Source organism: Struthio camelus, chromosome 4, assembly GCF_040807025.1.
Source record: "Struthio camelus isolate bStrCam1 chromosome 4, bStrCam1.hap1, whole genome shotgun sequence".
In the NCBI taxonomy this organism is placed as follows: Eukaryota; Metazoa; Chordata; class Aves; order Struthioniformes; family Struthionidae; genus Struthio; species Struthio camelus.
The window spans coordinates 73,710,140-73,726,971 of record NC_090945.1 but is presented as its reverse complement, the minus strand read 5'-3'; the positions used below and the strand labels follow the sequence as shown (position 1 = coordinate 73,726,971).

Below are 16,832 nucleotides of genomic sequence, written 5' to 3'. Positions count from 1 at the left end.
TTAAGGAGTGTTTGCTTAGCTGGATGGCATCTTTTTGGCTGCACAGCTGAGGCTCGTGAGCATATGTTCGACCAAGAGAGCCGTGTCCTGCAGATGTCGTTCACTGAGAGGCACTAACGATCCAACAAAGCCAGCAAGCTGCTATGCTCTAATACAGCTATCATGTGTAAGGTAGATTGGACTTTAATTAAATTTCCTAATTAGGCTAGAATCCAGTAACGGCACAAGTGGTAAGTAGCAGGAGTCAGGTCAGGTGACACGACTCCCCTAGTTTTTTAACTTCTTAACCTGCCTTTGTAGTTTAGACAAGATCCAAGTCCGATAAAGGTTTAGAAGTATCTGTTCTTATTTTATTTTGGTTTTTCTTTTAGTCAAAATTAAATGATTTATTGATGTTATTTTAAGCCTCACCCCATTTTGGAGACTATCACTTATAAAAAATACTGTAAATATAATATTTTATACTAAATATATATTTTAGGCTTTTGTATTTTGCTGGGTTTTTTTTAGCAACAGCTGTTGTGCTTACAGCAAAGAAATTGCCACAGCTAGAGAATATTTTGAAGAATTGTACAAGAATTTTAAAAAGCTGCTCACTGGGCTGGCAGCATGATGCCAGAAGAAATTCAGTGCAGGCATGATCAAGTTGATGCATGTGCGAAGGAACAACTGCAGTAACTGCTAGATTTTAAGTTATAACTGTTCAGGAAATGGATACATGCAACCATGTGAACAGCTTACTGAGAAGCTATTCGGGCAGTGCTGAATGAAAAAAAATATTATGTTTGCTTGATTTGGAGAGATGATGTATAAGAACTGCCATGTTATTAAATAAAAAAAAAAAACCACCAAAAATGAAATACCTTCTTATTCCATGTCTGTGTATATGTAACTATTGTGTGGTGTGTGGGGGTGTGTGTGCGCGCCTTTTTTTTCTTTTTTTTTTAAGGACTAAATATAAGCCAGCTGAAATGTATCTGAGGGCTGTATCCCTTCTACTTTGTGGCTTCTGAAATTACATTTTACTAGCAACATGTGCACTTCTGCTGATGGTTGCTCTTTCCTCGACTTCACTGTTCCATTGGCCCTAATAAATATGGATACTTTGATGCAGTAGCACTCTTGCATATGTTAGTGTTTCTTTTCTTAATATAGCTTTGCTGACTCCAGCAGCAGTCCATTTCACCTGAAGCTTTATTTACTAGGAGGTGATTATATAAATATTCAGTAAAGGAAGTATGGTATAAAAGCAAGTAATTTATCAAACATTAGAAAGCTAACACAGATTTAAAAAAAAAACAAAAAACAAAACCAAGCCAAAACAAAAAACCTCAAACCCCCAAAAAACAAAAGTCAAAACTGGTCATTATTTTTTGATTTATATTAAAGATAATATTATAAAGAAAGGGAAAAATAAACTAGTACTTTTAACTTTATGTCAGAAAGCATCAGATCAAGTTAACTGCACTGCAGATGCTTTTATTTATGGTACACCATCTTAACTGAGTTTTGAATAAATATTTTTGGTACAGTGTATTTAGTCTTGCAAATAACTTGACAGGATGTTTCCTGACATAAAGTTAAAAGTATAGTAATTTCTAAATTAACTAATTATAGAATGAATGCATTTCAAACAAGTTTACACGTCTCCTGGAACTGGCCATACCATTTTTTTGCAAAGTTAATAGGGCAGCAGGACACGTTTTAAAAAGACGTGAGTGGAGCAGCAAAAGCTGCTGTTCGTGCTACACAGGTGTGGGAATGCGAGGACAGCACTGAGTTGCAGTTAGGGCTGCTGAGCTTGAACTTTATGAACTGGTAAGGTAAAATAAGCTGATCTAGGTTACTGCTGACAGGCCAGCAGGAATTTTGAGCTCAGCGTATGTCCTTTTGCGAGGAACTCCTTCGTGGAAACGTTAGAAGCAAGTTTGTGTCTGTGCTCAGTCCTCACTCTCATGTTCTTGAAAGGCAGATGTTTTGCACGTTTGGGAAAACAGATCTCTGAGATACCAAAGAGGGTGTAACAAATCCAGAAAACGTCCGCGCTGGGTATGGTTTGTGTGCACTGTGCCTCTCGGGCTGGCTGCTCCCATTGCCACGCTTCTCTTCCCACCAGGACGTTGTGTGGCTGGAAACGTGCCACAGCACTTCTCGCTGTCGTATTGCAGGTCCCAGCTACAACTCCTGCCCGCTTTTGTGGAACTCGAGCGTACCGCTTTGAAAGGGTCGGTGTTTCTGGGGATAAGAGGTCAGCCCATTAGGCATCCAGAAGCTGACTTTTCCTTCCAGATCTGTAGCCACTTTTGAGAAGCACTTAGTGATAGCATCTTACTTTGGTATATAGTGAATATGAGTACAGCATAGTGGGTACACATCTGTATGCAGAGAGGAAGGAAAAAGGTCTCGGACACCAGGTTTTGGGAGGCGTGTTTCTGCTTTTAATTTATTTTCTTAGTGGAACATGATTAGTTTCTCAAATAAAATCCTGAGGAGCCTATGATAGAGCCATATTTATAGGACACTTGGATTTTTTTGCAGCTGGTATTTCTAGCTCCTGCCAGGAAGGCGGGAAGCTGAACATTACGATGTGAAAGTGAAAGCGAAGCTCTGCTGAGGTATAGATAGCTCGGTGGATTCCTACCGTTCTCTTCTGTGATGACCAGCACTGCTCCAGCGCTTTTTTCTCTTTCTCTGTCTGTAGATGTTTACTCCTCAAGAAAGGACAGTGACTCTTTAAACTGGCAAAGCAATATTTGCTGGTGGGGGTGCTCACCTAGCTTTTGTCAAATCCAGCTGGTGTTAATGGAAGGATTAGACAAGGTCTTGGGCGCACAGTCTGAAATAGAGGCCTGAATCGGGTCTGAAATACAAGCAATGGTCTTCAAACGCTGAGCTAAGAAGACTTTTTCAGATTTTAATTAGATATGTATCAACTAACATCCCTAGAAGAAAAGGTATACTAGTGCCCATAGCGTAGAAAGGATATTAATGTGAGGAGGAAGCTGGAAAGGGGCGATGAGGTATTTCTCTCCTCTGGGGCAAGAGAACAAGTGGGACAGTACATTATAGTATAAGGTACTATAAAAGCAGCATCAAATTTGTATTTTTTGTATCCTGTAGTCTTAGGCTTTCTTTTATACCTGTGAAGTGTGGCTTTGGTGCCGCTGTAGAATTGAAGAGGAACCAAAAATGTCAAAGCCTTGACTTCTTTTGTATGCAATAGTAACTGAAACAGGACTTGAAGAGTTCAGGCTTAGAGACTGAAGTTTCCTCTGCTTAATAAGTTGTACTTATCAACATATATTGATTGGATATTTTAAGAAATATCGCTAGCTCTTTGCATCTCTTGAAGCCTAACTATCTTTTGACTGGTAGATGCATTTTCAATAACAGCTGTAAAATTTTATATCGTCTGTTGTGAAATGTGCCACTGTTGGACATGAAATCCTCATGGCAGAGACATCTGAAGAATTCAGTTCGGTAAATAACTGGGCAGGCAGTAACACAGAACTGGAATTTAATATCCAGTATGCTTACGCATTACTGCATGTAATTCTTCCTTACTATGCCCTTCATGAAACGGCTGAAGGAGGATGTGACCAGATCAGTGGGTAATTGTTTGTGTAAATACAAATATTTCAAGATCATTTGGATTGTTTTCTTTTCCCATCCCCCCGTTACTGTGATTTTAATTGGAAGAAGCTCTTTGTTCGTGCAAAACTAGTGTGAAGTCCCTTACTGAAAGATAGTAATGTCTTTGTATCAAACAGTGCCTGTTTCAGATTGTTACGCTAGTCATTGTTTAATTAGCCTGGGCAAGGCTTCTGAACGGATGAAGCTTCTCTCATATTCTAACGGGAATGGCTTTAACAGGCTGCTGTAATAGCAAAATACCTGTTTTATGAGTAGGTGGAAAACTATGCTATTGGATTCTGATATTTATTATATTTTAAGTCTTTGTAGAAACCTAGAAGAGGGTATTGGCAAGCTCAAAATTTATATGCATTGTTTTTGTGATCACTATAAAATCTTTACTGAGCATGCAGAATCTATGCTCTTAATAGGTTTTATATGACTCTAAGAAATGCAGAGATCTCTATTTTTGCTGTAGAATTGAAGTACTTAGTAATAATTTACCGTACTACAAACAGCATCGAAGAAGTAGCTCGATGTAAAAATAATGTGTCTTAACACACAGCTAATTGATGAGTTTAGGCACAGAAAGCGCACGTTTTCTTCCAGGGTAGGGTTAAGTGCTAAACTGCAGTTCTGAGCACACAAGATTCAGGAGCCCTGATTTATTTTCAGTTTGCTGCCTCATTGCATGACCTTGTGTGAATCTCTTTCCTTGGCACATAGTATCTGCAAAGAAGAAATAATTGTAAATACCGGTATAGATATTCCTGAACGTTTAGTTCTGTGTATCTGCAAATGTGATGGCAGTGATTTGTTCTGTTACACGTTTTACTAGCCTTGCATCAGGCATTGCGCGTCAGTAGTGAAAAGGAAGACAGGGATATGTGTTAAGTGACAGAAAAGAGAGCACTAGACTGAGGGCTGATAAATAGATTATAGATGGAGTGTTGGATGACTTTATCTTTGACATCCTTGATTTTTAGATTATGTGGTGGTTGGTCCTGCAGCATTCATTTGAAGTTAATAAGAGGATTGTGTTTTAAATAAAAAAAAAAAAAAAAAAAAGGAGAGAAGAAGGAGATGGTAGTCAAATTTACAGTAGTCAACAATTTTTTTCAGTGTAATGTTATTTCTAACTTGACTAGATATCGCTTTTTGTATGGGTACCTGTTCACTTGGGAATATGAAACTTATGGAATTAGGAGATAGTAGCACTATGGTAGACTGTTTCGGCAATGTGTCTTTGACATCTTCTCTGCCTGCTGTTGACCAATAGTTCTACCCTGTTCAGATAGAACATATTCCAGCCTTCCAAGTCTTTCACCTGTTTCAGATCGCTACTTTCTTCCTTTGTGAGTTAACTGTACAGTAAATTGTTGATTTACAAGGACTTGTAATAAGAGTCACGCTTAAACCCAGGAATTTTAGTCCTAAGTTAGTGAAAAAGTTTAAGAAAAATACTATGTGATCATTCAAGATCTTTGTACCATTGCAAAGCAGAAGTTCATACTTTTCCAATTGTTCATGTGATACTGGCTCCCACCTTGGCAGAGATCCTAGGCCTGGCGCTTTGTTTTCATTTTGGTTTGGATTTAAATGTGTTGGCATCAATTTTTCTCTTGCTGAACACCACATTAGAAGTTTGCTGGTACCTCTAAGTATCTGCCTTTAAAAGGGAATGGTTGCCATGGAGCTGCAGGAAAAGTTTTTGAATAGTTTGTCAAAAACTTCAAGTATGAAATTCATGCTATAAAATATCACTGTTGAGGCATAGTACTGGTTTCTTATGAGTGTGTAGTGGAACTGCTTTAAAGTGAATGCTGTAAATTGTAGCAGGAGTCAAATGTGGCTGTTTCCAAACTCATGCTAAATGTTTATTGATGTGAAAAATTCTTACTTTTAAATTAACCAGGTCAGAGTTAATTAAGGTAATTGAGTAAATTCTAGCCTTTGTATAAGGTATTTTCAGGGTTAAGATAGTAAAGCAGCCTTCAGGTTGTTCAAGCTTAGAAATTCAATTGTTTCTGTTAAGGACCACCCATACCTATTTTTCATATCCGTGTAAATGCTAAATCAATGTCATATATATTTATATACTGCATGAACTGCTGAGGCAAATAAACAAGCCATATACGAGAGAATCTTAAAGGTCTGCATAGCCTAATAAATCTTACATTATCCTTAGGTTTAGTAAAGGATGGGCTCTGAGGAGCATCAGTGAAAAATTAAGAGCTCTGTTTGCAAGCCAAGACCTTTGCTTTTCAGTCTTGTGAAGGACTTCAGGCATACCAACAAGCACAGTTGCCTTATTAGTGAGGCATATATGAACGCTTGTGTTCAGGCTTTGAAACTGCAAATCTCTACCGTCTGAAAGAGTGAGCAAGTAAGTTAGTACAGGGGTAAGCTTTTGTTCCCTTTGTGGGCCAGTCTAATTGGCAATCCTTGTCATTTTGATAATGCACTACTGAGTGCTGTGCGTGGGAGTGGGAGAGAAAAATAGTCTAGTATACCTTCATTGCTCTGGGCCGTGCCTTTGCGCGTAAGTTGTAAAATAGCAAGACAAAATAGCTCGAATTGCTTGGTCAGTTCAGGACACAAAAAATCATATTCAGCAGCTTCAAACTGATCTGGAAGCAAGTTTCTAGTAGAAATCTGCAATGTCAGAACATGTCCCTTGATTCTTACCCTGTCCAAGGGATGAGCCACACTCCCTACTAGTATAATGCTGAGCAGGCAGAGCAATAGTGAGCAAGCCAAGGAAAGAGAATTGCACAGAATTGTTTCTGAAGCCTGTGTGTGGCTGGAAACTGCCCCTGGATCTGTTTAATAGGCTGAAAAGATTTTGTATAAGGTTTGTCAAAATGTGTTAATTTGTGCTTAAAAGTTCTTAAGTAAATTCACTGGTATGTTAGGTACTTTAATACTGAATAAAGAAAACAATATTACAGAAGACTCTTAAATTGCTCAACGCTGCTCCAATTTAAAGGGCTGAAAACGCTAACCTTATCCCTTACTCTAGATGATGTTATGTAGATAATTGTATATTATTTTGACTTTCCTGACTCTCTAGTACTTATACGAACCCTATGGTAACATAAAAATTAATTTTATTATGCAAAAGGATAGTCTATTTTTCTAAGGTCCAAGAAGCCTAAGACCAGTTAGTTTGATGAAACCTATCTAGAAACTGATTTGGTGTGGGAGCAGGTGATCTTGGAGAAGATAGCCTGCAGGGCGTAGGTTGGCTCCTTTGGCAGAGGTCGGAACAAAAAGAGCTCAAAAACTTGTGTACACAAGTGGCTGAGAGGTGCCACCAGTAGCAAGCTCCAGTAAAGAAATTAGAGTCAAGGAAAACATTTTAGGTTGAATGCTTTATTATTTGTTATCTATGAAAAGACTGATATTTTATGTGAATGAGACTGCATAGTCTCTGGCTGTGCTCACTAAAAGCTCATTGAATCTGTCTGTTTGGAAAAAAATAGGGTGTAACGCGCTTAAGATTTGTGAATGATGTTCTGTATTCATTAATTAGTATGGTGATTATTATTAGTTAATTATTGACAGACTTGAATGAAAAAGTAACATGTAGGAAACTTCCTTTTCCCCCCACTCCCCATAACTTGTCATCTTGTCTTCTCAATCCAGGTCATTTTAATTACTAGGAAGGCTTTTTGTATATATTTGTTACACAGACATACTATGTAACATATATCTGAGAATATATGTGCTTCTACTTTTGCAAGTGTATCCTGCAGTTTACAAACCATGTGACATTTGTCACAAAACCTAGTTAAATGGTGTCATTAGCTTGTTTGCCAGGTGTGTTTTGTGACATTAAACCAACACTATGCGTGCCAGTATCACTCTCAGTCTTCAGAAACACTCACTCACAAATTCCTATTGCTTCCGACGTCAGAAAATGAGGGAAAAATAAGCTTTTACTTCTCGCTGACAGTCAAGTTATAACAAGGTGACAGGACTCGCATCCGTTCCCACGAACAAGTGCTGTTGCACGCCTTTATTAGATCCTCCATTAGAGAATTATGTGTCGTAGTAATCTGCAGTAAGGCAATATGAAACAGCACACAAACAAACTTCAATTCTTGACCTGTTTTTGGTAATCCACCTTAGCTGGCAGAAGTATGAATAAATCCCAGTAAGTGACTTGGTATGAGGATGCCAAAACAGAAAGCTTAAATATAGAGTAAGCAGGAAAGTGAGCAGAAGCTGCTTATATCTCTGCCACTGCTTCTAGTATCCAAATAAAGATTCTGTACTTTAGTCCTCCAAAGACATATTTTGCAATAAAAACAACAAATTAAAACAGGTCAGAAGTCCTTTGGTTGGTGTTCCTGTTGGAGTCACTGAAGAAGCATTTGTAGGCAAAGAGTTGCTGCTTATCTGTCTTTGACGTCTGTCTTATCAACTTCGAAGTTAATATAAAAATAATAAGTAGTAAAGTGGAGAAGTAGTTTTCAAAGTCATTCTGCCCTCTCCCCTTAAAGCCTAAGTCTGTTCAGTTTTTAAACCTTGGTGATGGTGACTGCACGTTTCACTAACGCATACAGGGCTGAGGATATCTAGAGTGCTCTATAAATATGAAGTCACAATATTTTCGTATTGATAGGTCAGTTTTTATGTTGAGAGAGGATGTCTCTGTGGTATGACTGGTCTTACAATCTGTGCTTTTTCTACCTTGGCTCACATTACATTCACAATGTTTTGCATTGAAGCTTCTGCTTAATTTTCTTCTCTTTGTGGAGCTTTCTTTCAATACCACTTTGCTATCTGCTTTTGGCACAGCCACAGCAGGTTTCACACGTTCTGTTTGAAATATGGTGTATTATGTGGAGACTGAACGGGTTAAGGAAAGCGCAATCGCTACGTAATTGGGCACGAGTGTCTGGGGCTGGTGTGTTTGTGAACGGGACTTGACATGTCGACAGCCAGAAGGGCTGAATCTGTGCTGCTTACGTGCAAATAAATCCTTTGCTCTGCTAGCAGTCCCGTGGAGTCTTGTGCCAAAGTAGATGATGTGCTCTTAGAAATCAAGGCCTGGAGGCAAGAATAAGAAGACACGGTCTTCTCGCAAATAATGTGTATGCCTGGCAAATACATGCCTTACTGGAAAATTATGAATCAAGTGAATATTACAAATATAAGACTCTAGACTAGCAAACAAGCTACTGCGGTGAAATGTCAGGGGTCTTGGAAGTAAGTGTGCTTTGCTAATACTGAAACATTTGGTGATAAGAAGGAACTGCCCCCCACCCCCCGACTGGGGATTGGAGTGACTCCTCCAAAAAGCATTTGCCAAGCAACATTTCTAGCAAGTACTGCAGCGACCTCGGAGGTGTGCTCAACGCTCTATTCCCACACAGTGTTTTATCTGGGTCATTTCTTGTGACTGTCCAGGATAAAATTTGTGAAACTGCGTGCATTGCAGACTCGGGAAATCTGATGGGGGGCGTGGAGTGCGGCAGGAGTCTTTGCTCTCTCTCACCTTGGAATTTATGTTGTTCTCCAGGTACGATGCTATCGGGCATGATGCCGTAATGAGATAGAAACAGAATTTTCACCAAAGTTTGTGTGTATTTCAGTTTATAACTGGAGAAAATATATATGCTGGGTACTCTCTGCCTTTTTTTTCCTATCTATTTGGGAAGTCTTAAGAGGTTTGCAAATGACTGCCATATAAACAGAAAAAAAATCTTCATTATTATAACACTGAGCTTTTAGAGAATCATTATATAATGAAGCATGTAACGTAATCAGCGTTCTCTATTTAGCCTGTACTGCCATAACTACAAGATGTGAATATGTTCGTGACTTTATTAAATGGAGTGAAATTACTAATTTATGAAATATCAGCTCATCTGTCAAATTATTTCTGCAATAGTTTTGGTTCTTTGGGTTTTTTTGGGCAGATATATGATGTATTTTGAGTTCTCAATGAAGTTGCGTAAATCTGGTTTGTCTCCTGTTTGTAGATTAATAAATTTCCACAGCAACAGTTTCCCCTCTTTATCCTTATTTTTTTTCCTTCCTCATTAGAAGTAGATTTAGCTTAGCAGTTACTAGAAATGGGAAATTAAGCCTCCAATAATTTATTTTGGCATGATCATATATTTTAAGAAGCTGTAGGAAGGTTACTGAAGGATTATTGGGTTACAGGTTTCCAGTGGTTGCTAGTAATTTGTTTTGAAAAGCATTCTGAATAATATCTAACGACTGGCATAATTAAATATATTTCAACTTCACCATAGTTTCTGCAAGACTTATTCTTCTCAGTCATTCTTTTTTAATTTCACTTGTGTGGTATACCACTGAAACATACACTTTAAAAATATTATATTGTTACTTTGTTATACCATTTTTATTATAGATGTTTTTACAACAGCTTGAAATTACAAGGTTTTATTTTCAATATCTAAGTTGATCCTTTTGTCCAAACTTTTGTAAAAACTTTTCTTTTCATACAAGTAGGTCTCCTGGCCAAAAATGTTATTAAGACATTTCTTGTTGCCAAATTTACTAGAAACTTTAACTACAACTATTGTTAAAGATAAGCTTTCTAGGATCTAAGAACTTTTCGTCTGAAAGAAATGATATTATGGAATGAATAGATATGTGAAAACTTAAATACATTTTTAAATATGGAAAACTTACCTGATTAAGTTTTTGATCTGTTGATTTTTTTGGGAATATTCTTGAATTTTTTTTCTTTCCCTTTTTCTTTTTTTCTTTTGAAAAGTCTTGGAAAAAAATTTAAAAAAAATCTCGTGCTGCTATTTAGTGAAAACTGTGCTCTAACTCTGTTTTATTGTCTTCTGGCTGGCCTGACTGCAAACTTTTGGTGTCTCTGGCAGGTAGTTCTTGCTTTCTTTTAGCTGCCTCTGCATTTACCTATTTGCATTGCAAAAACTCCTCCTTCCCTTTTATTCCAATGCATTTAGATTAGTCTCCTGAAGGCTAGAAGCAGAAAACAAAATGTGAGAAACATAAATTTATGCCAGTTCTGTAACTAAATGCATGTATGTATTGTAAATGTTTTATGTGGAATAGCAATAGGAATATTTATGAATAGAGCAACTCAGAAAAGGATAGTGAAGCTATAGGGTAAAGTCAGATGTATGTGATGTCCTAAAAATTCAGGTAATTGGCCTCCCTCTCTCCCCGAGGAGGCTTGGTGCTAGGTAAACAATTCTACTTCCTCTTTTCCAACCTTCTCTGCTATTGAAAGATGCTGATTAAGCTGTTTAAGCACTTTGATCTCTTGCGTGATCTGGCCTTAGTTGTACTTTCATCCTCTTCAAAAGTATTCTCTAACAGCAGAGAATTTGGCCCTAAGGAAATGAGTATGTTTCTTTTCCCCTCTCTTTCTTTCTTTCTCCATTAAAAGTGGCCTATGTCATTGTGCTTATGAAACAAATAACGTGGAAAGTTATTCCCTGAGGATTTAATTTTTAACCTGCTTACGACAGAACCAGTTGTGTAACCTATAACATACCAGGGAATGGAAATACTTCCAAGCAAACAAAATCATTTGGGAGTTACGTTTTTGGGACTGATACCACTGGATGCAAGCCTGACACGTTGCATGTGCAAAGCGCAGCTTTGTGTGAAGGCTTGAACCATGTCCCTGGTTGTTTCTGTCGTGCTTCAGCGCCATTCAGATACAATATCGTGTCTGGCCGCCAGCTGCCTTACTAGCAAAACAGGACTTTGGCCGCTTCCTTGGAGACCCTGGGGTAGCTACGCATGCGTTAGACATCGCTCGAATTTGTTTGCCTTCTCTGGGTCACTTTTACTCCATCACTGACTTATACTTCAACACTAAAGGCATACTTTGGGAAGAATTTGCTGTTTAGGAGACTTTTCTTTACTTCACTGTTTATATAAAGGTGTGGTCTTAGGTATTGAGATGCTTGAGGAAGAAAGCCTAGCACTCATTAAGTAACTTGACCTTTTATCATTAAGCTTGTAGAGTCGTATTTTCCATAAAGGTATCTCCATATAAATAACTTTAACTCTGTAAATAGATTTTTCTGCCTATGGGAGATACCAATCCAAATGAATATGCACTGTATATCAGCAATAAGTTGAACGCTTCTATTACCTCTCCGTATGATCAAGATACGTTGAAATACTGTCAATAAATATGAAGCGAAACAATATCAAGGTTTTGCATTTTTTGTTTTTATTTCCTAGAAAGGAAATCCTAGAAAGGAAATTGCCTTCACTGTACAGAAGGAGAGGTAGACCCAGGCAGAAGAATAGAATTGAGATTTTCTGAAACTCAGTCAAGTCCTGTGTTCAGTAGGACACACGATAACTTCCTTAAGGTTACTTTTTGTTATTTATAAAGATCCATGACAGTGGCCAATCTTTATGCCTGAAAAGTGAATACTCAGCAAGACTGTGGAAACTCTTGTGATGACTTATAGGCTGTTACTGTGACAGTCTAAGAGTGTAGTCCACAAACAAGTTACTGTGGTGAAACTGGAATACACATTTGGTGTTAGCTACTCTGAGTTAAGGGTCTGCAGTGCCCTGTTCTGTGTGTGAAGTAGGTCAGGAGCTTTCATCCTGCTTTCATTGAGGACCATCTAGCAGTTACCAAAGGCAACCAAGAATTAGATTTTGCACGACTGCTGTTAACGGAGAGGAGATGATATACTGTAATTTTGCACGCTATCTTATTTTGCTGTGCTTTGTTAGCCTGTGTAAATAAATTTTCATTGTATTATTACCATCATAGCTGTTAATCAAATCTGATGTGGATTAAACCTCTGCTCTTTTGTTTAACAGATGATGTCACTAATATTGCTCAGAAATCCCTCCTTGCTGATGAAAAACAGGATGTGCCAATAGAAGTAGGATTCATGGTGTGGAAAGTCCAGTACAAAAAAACTTAGGCTCAGCTACTGGTGCTGCTCAGTCTCCACCTCTTTAACTCAAAATCAAACTCAACTGACTTGGAAACCTGTGGACAAGAGAAAGGTACTGTGCATTGCCAAAGTATTGGCTGGGTGCGAAAAGAATAAATATAAGCTTACAGATACGATGTTATCAATTTGTTATGGGCAATATCACCTGAACGTTCAAGTGTTTAATTTTTTTTCCTGCTGAGATAGACTTTAAACCCAACTAAGTTTTTCAGTCAGTAAAAATAAACTATATCTATACTAAGTTTTAAACTTTGTTTTAATATGATTCTCTTTAGATGGAACCTTTCTCTGTTCAGTAAATAAACTTCCTTGATAAAATGAATATTTTCCTACTCAAGACTTTTTGGTCATTTTTCCTTTTGATTTTATTCTATATTATAACTAACTACTTAATAAACTGATACAGCTTTTTTTTTCTTTTTTTTTTTTTAAATAAGGGCCAGCCTATCAAACTGTGCTGGTGGCTAAGAAATTAGAAACCTAGTTTATAAATGCCTGTGTTTTGTTTTGTTTGTTGTTCAATTTTTCTACTTAAAATGGGGGGGAAAATAAAAGGTACCCCATATAGTAATTGTGCAGGACGGAGCATCGCCCAGTGTCTTAGCTTATTATATGTTTACCAACTTGACCATGGTCTTACTTCATCTAAACCTGTCACCGTTAATAAAGACGACAGGCTCGTAGCAGTTTGGTCTCAGTGAGGTGCTCAGCTTCTTGGACAGGCTTTCCCAACCTTCTGTTAACTTTTACGTTTATAGGAGGCACAAGTTGAGGCTTTCAGAAAGGAGCCATATAGTCTATGCATTTTTGGAAAACAGTGTATTCGGATGCTTTAAGGGAGCATTACTTATACGGGAAGAACGTAGCCGTTTTCCCCTACTGGAGGGCTATGGCAAGGATAACAGTTTAGCACAACGCCTAATTCCTCCCTTTATTGTGCCGTAGTATTCCTACGGTAGAACTGCAGAGATAATACCTTTACTGGAATTAGACCTGTTAGTACTGGACAGCCCCCTCTCCGTGTAACTGTCCTTATTGCGGCACAATGCCATTGGCAGAGCAGAGTAGCCGCTCCTTGACATGACATTCTTCTGAAAAAGAGGTCATGAATATCATCAAGGTTTGTCAGAAAACTGTGATGCAGAGGAAGGAGGAAAGTGTCAGTGACAACCTATCCTGGTGAATGCTGTACAGCTTGCTTATTGAAATTGCTGCATTGAGTTGAAGTTAGTGCTTACTGATCAACGCTCTACCGCCCAGTTCTGAGGGAAGGATAAAGTATAACCCTAAGGAGGGAGAGCGCTATGAGAAACGATGACTGTACAATCCATGATCATGACAACTGAAAATCTCTTCCTCGTGAAAAAGAGTAAAGTCAAAAATGTAAAGTACAGAACTTGCCTGAGGGCCCCTCTGGGTCATATCTGATTGTCTTTTCTGACACTCAAGTACAACTAATAGTTAGTTCATTAGTATCCTCTATTTTAATACTTGAGAGAAATTCATTATAGATAAGGCATTATGAAGCAATATATAGAAAGTGGGGAAGAAAAGGTCTAAAATAATTTTGTACTCATCACTATAATTAACTTTTAATATGGAGAAGTATTATTGTAACTAAATTTGTTTTTTGGGCAACAGATAAACTAATGTGAACATAAATTCTCTCTTACTTTTTAATTGGAAGGGCAGTTCAAGATTTACTTCTGACCACGCTTAACTCCTTATGGTACACTGCATGAAGAGCAACCTTCAGTGATAGATGTGTCTAAAAATTTCATCTTCACCTCGACTTAATAACAATAATATACAAAGTAGATGGTGCTCATTTTAAGAAGACTGGAAGTGCTGCGTTCCAAAACTAACTGTTAAATTTTATAACTTAGCTTTCTGCTGAGGTTGAAAGCATTTTGATTTTTTTAAAAATATCAAACATTGCTATTTCAAGATTTTTTTCTATTATCCTTAAGTTCATTCTGTACAGGTACATCAAAACAGTTTAACATAGATTAACAAATTTAGCTGACTCTGCATAATGAAAATGAAATGCTCAAGATGTAAGAGAGCTTGCAACAACTAATGTATTTCACAAAATGTTTTCCTCATGTGCAAAATATCTGTAAGCAGGCTTCATATTACTTGGATCTAGTTTACGAAAACGTGACCAGAGGGATTTTATCCTCTGGGTTGCTTACGCACATCTGCCCAATACTACAGAGAGAAAAAAAAACAGGAAAAAAACACAAAATCAACTCCCTATCTGCAATTTTTCCTATTTGCTTTATTTGATTAGTCATATTTTTTGTATATTATTGTCTTATTTAATTAGACTGTATCTGATATTTCCAAAATATCTCCTCAGAGTGGCTGTGTAAACACATGCATATGTGTAAGCGGACAGTACTGCTACATGCAGCTATGTGAGGGCATTTTGCTTTACAGAAACACTGGCTGTTTCTGTGAAAAATTCAGTTTGCTGTTATATGCTGGATGGAAGGTCAGGCACTTGTTTTTTTAATTGTCTCTCTGCTTAGCTGACTGATAGATCTTGTAAGCGACTGTGGCGGATTTCTTTTTTCTTTTCTTTTTGTTTTCTCCTGTTTTTAAATGGATACTTAGCTTTAAAGTTAAGTCAACTTTGGCATTACCCATACATTTCTATTGTTTTTCTTACCATTCTTCAAACAACCTATCTGGGCTGACTAATTCTCAATACAATTATCTGTTTTCACTACCATGTCATTACAGGTTCATTACTCTTCAAACACAGCAGAGAACTAGAATAACATGCTTATGCCTGGATAGTTTCTCTTACTTGCACATATCAAGCTTTGCTAAAAAGGTAGGGCATCTGAGCAGCTGATAGCTGTACAGCTGCTGGCGGAGTTCCCATGTGCATTTTACAGTTAGATAAGTATATGGCTGGTAATGCTCTTGCTGAGATAACGTAGGTAACGTTTTACTTGGTCATTTAAAAATGCTCATCTACATATTGAATGTTCACATGATGTACTAAAAAGGAAACGAAACAAGCTGTTCCTGAGCAATGAAAAACTCTTTCTCATGTTTAAGGCTTGCTGTCCGATATTAAGCACAACAGATCTTCAGTCTATTGTGAAGCTCCTTGTTTATTAATAAACAGGTATGAATGGGTAAAAAAAAAAAAAAACAAAACAAAACCAAAAAAAAGGTATGAACCATTGGAAAACTTTAGCCTGCATGCTACGCAGTTAATAAATAGTAGTGATGGATCCTGAAGTTGGGAAAGGTCTGTTTAAGATGACTGCCTTTGTAAATATGGTGCCTCTGTTGGTATGTATGAGTTATACTTGGCTTTCTAGTTCTTCATTTGTTTGTTTTCTCCACTCTTCCCTTGAATTAATTGGTTGAAAACTTCAATTACTGTGAATTGTGCATTTTGAATATTAAAGAGCTTTGATGGTATGGTCTGGCTATGGCAATATATGTAGAAAATTGCATTTGTTTTATGCATAGCAATTATATAAGTGTTGGTTTCCAGGAGAATAACTTTTGAAGGTCCTAATGATCCCACCACCTAATACTTATCCTTTTTGGAGCAAACCCATCCTGCAAGCATACTACACACGTACTGTCTTTGTAATAAACTTGATATAAATACATAAATATTTATAAATATAAACATTTAATGTAAATGTTACAGGACATTTATATTGCAAAGCATCTTAAAGTAAAAACGTACTTAAAAATGTACCTTTATGTGTTTCTGTCTTATAATTGGTGTAGACAATCTAAGTTTAATTTCAGATTGTTGCTCATCAGCTCACTACTGTAGTTTTGCAATCAAATGCTGTAGGGTGAGACTGTATTATTATGAGGAAGTTGCTTTCTATTAAATTTTTGTTTATATCATGGAGACCTTTCTGGTGCTTTATTGTGTTTTGTGATCTCTTTGCACATCCTATGTTAAAAATGAAGTCCCCGTGCCTGAGAAACGTTACTTTCTAAAACGTTCCCCTCTCCCAGCTGAGTGTGCTTTTTAATTCAGTGTGGACTGTGTTTGTGTTGAAAACTGTACTTTAACACAAACTAGCCAATTTATCTTAACTTTTTTTAAAAGTATGTTCAGGCACTTGAGCACATTTGTTACAAACACATTTATCAACACTTCCTATTCAAAAATATATTAGCAGTTCTTCCGTGCTTCAGTTATAGCAGGAAACAGAAGCGAGGAACACAAAATGTGGAGAAGAATGAACATGTGAT

The 16,832-nt window shown here is 37.3% G+C and overlaps 1 protein-coding gene across 1 annotated transcript in view; it reads left to right on the top strand.

Moving 5' to 3' along the window:
• Positions 1 to 16,832, top strand: part of JAKMIP1 (janus kinase and microtubule interacting protein 1) — a 157,062-nt gene that overhangs the window by 34,265 nt on the left and 105,965 nt on the right. Inside the window, exon 3 of the mRNA XM_068943406.1 lies at positions 12,448 to 12,639. The gene's annotated coding sequence lies outside the window, so the exon portion shown is untranslated. The remainder of the gene's footprint in view (positions 1 to 12,447; positions 12,640 to 16,832) is intronic.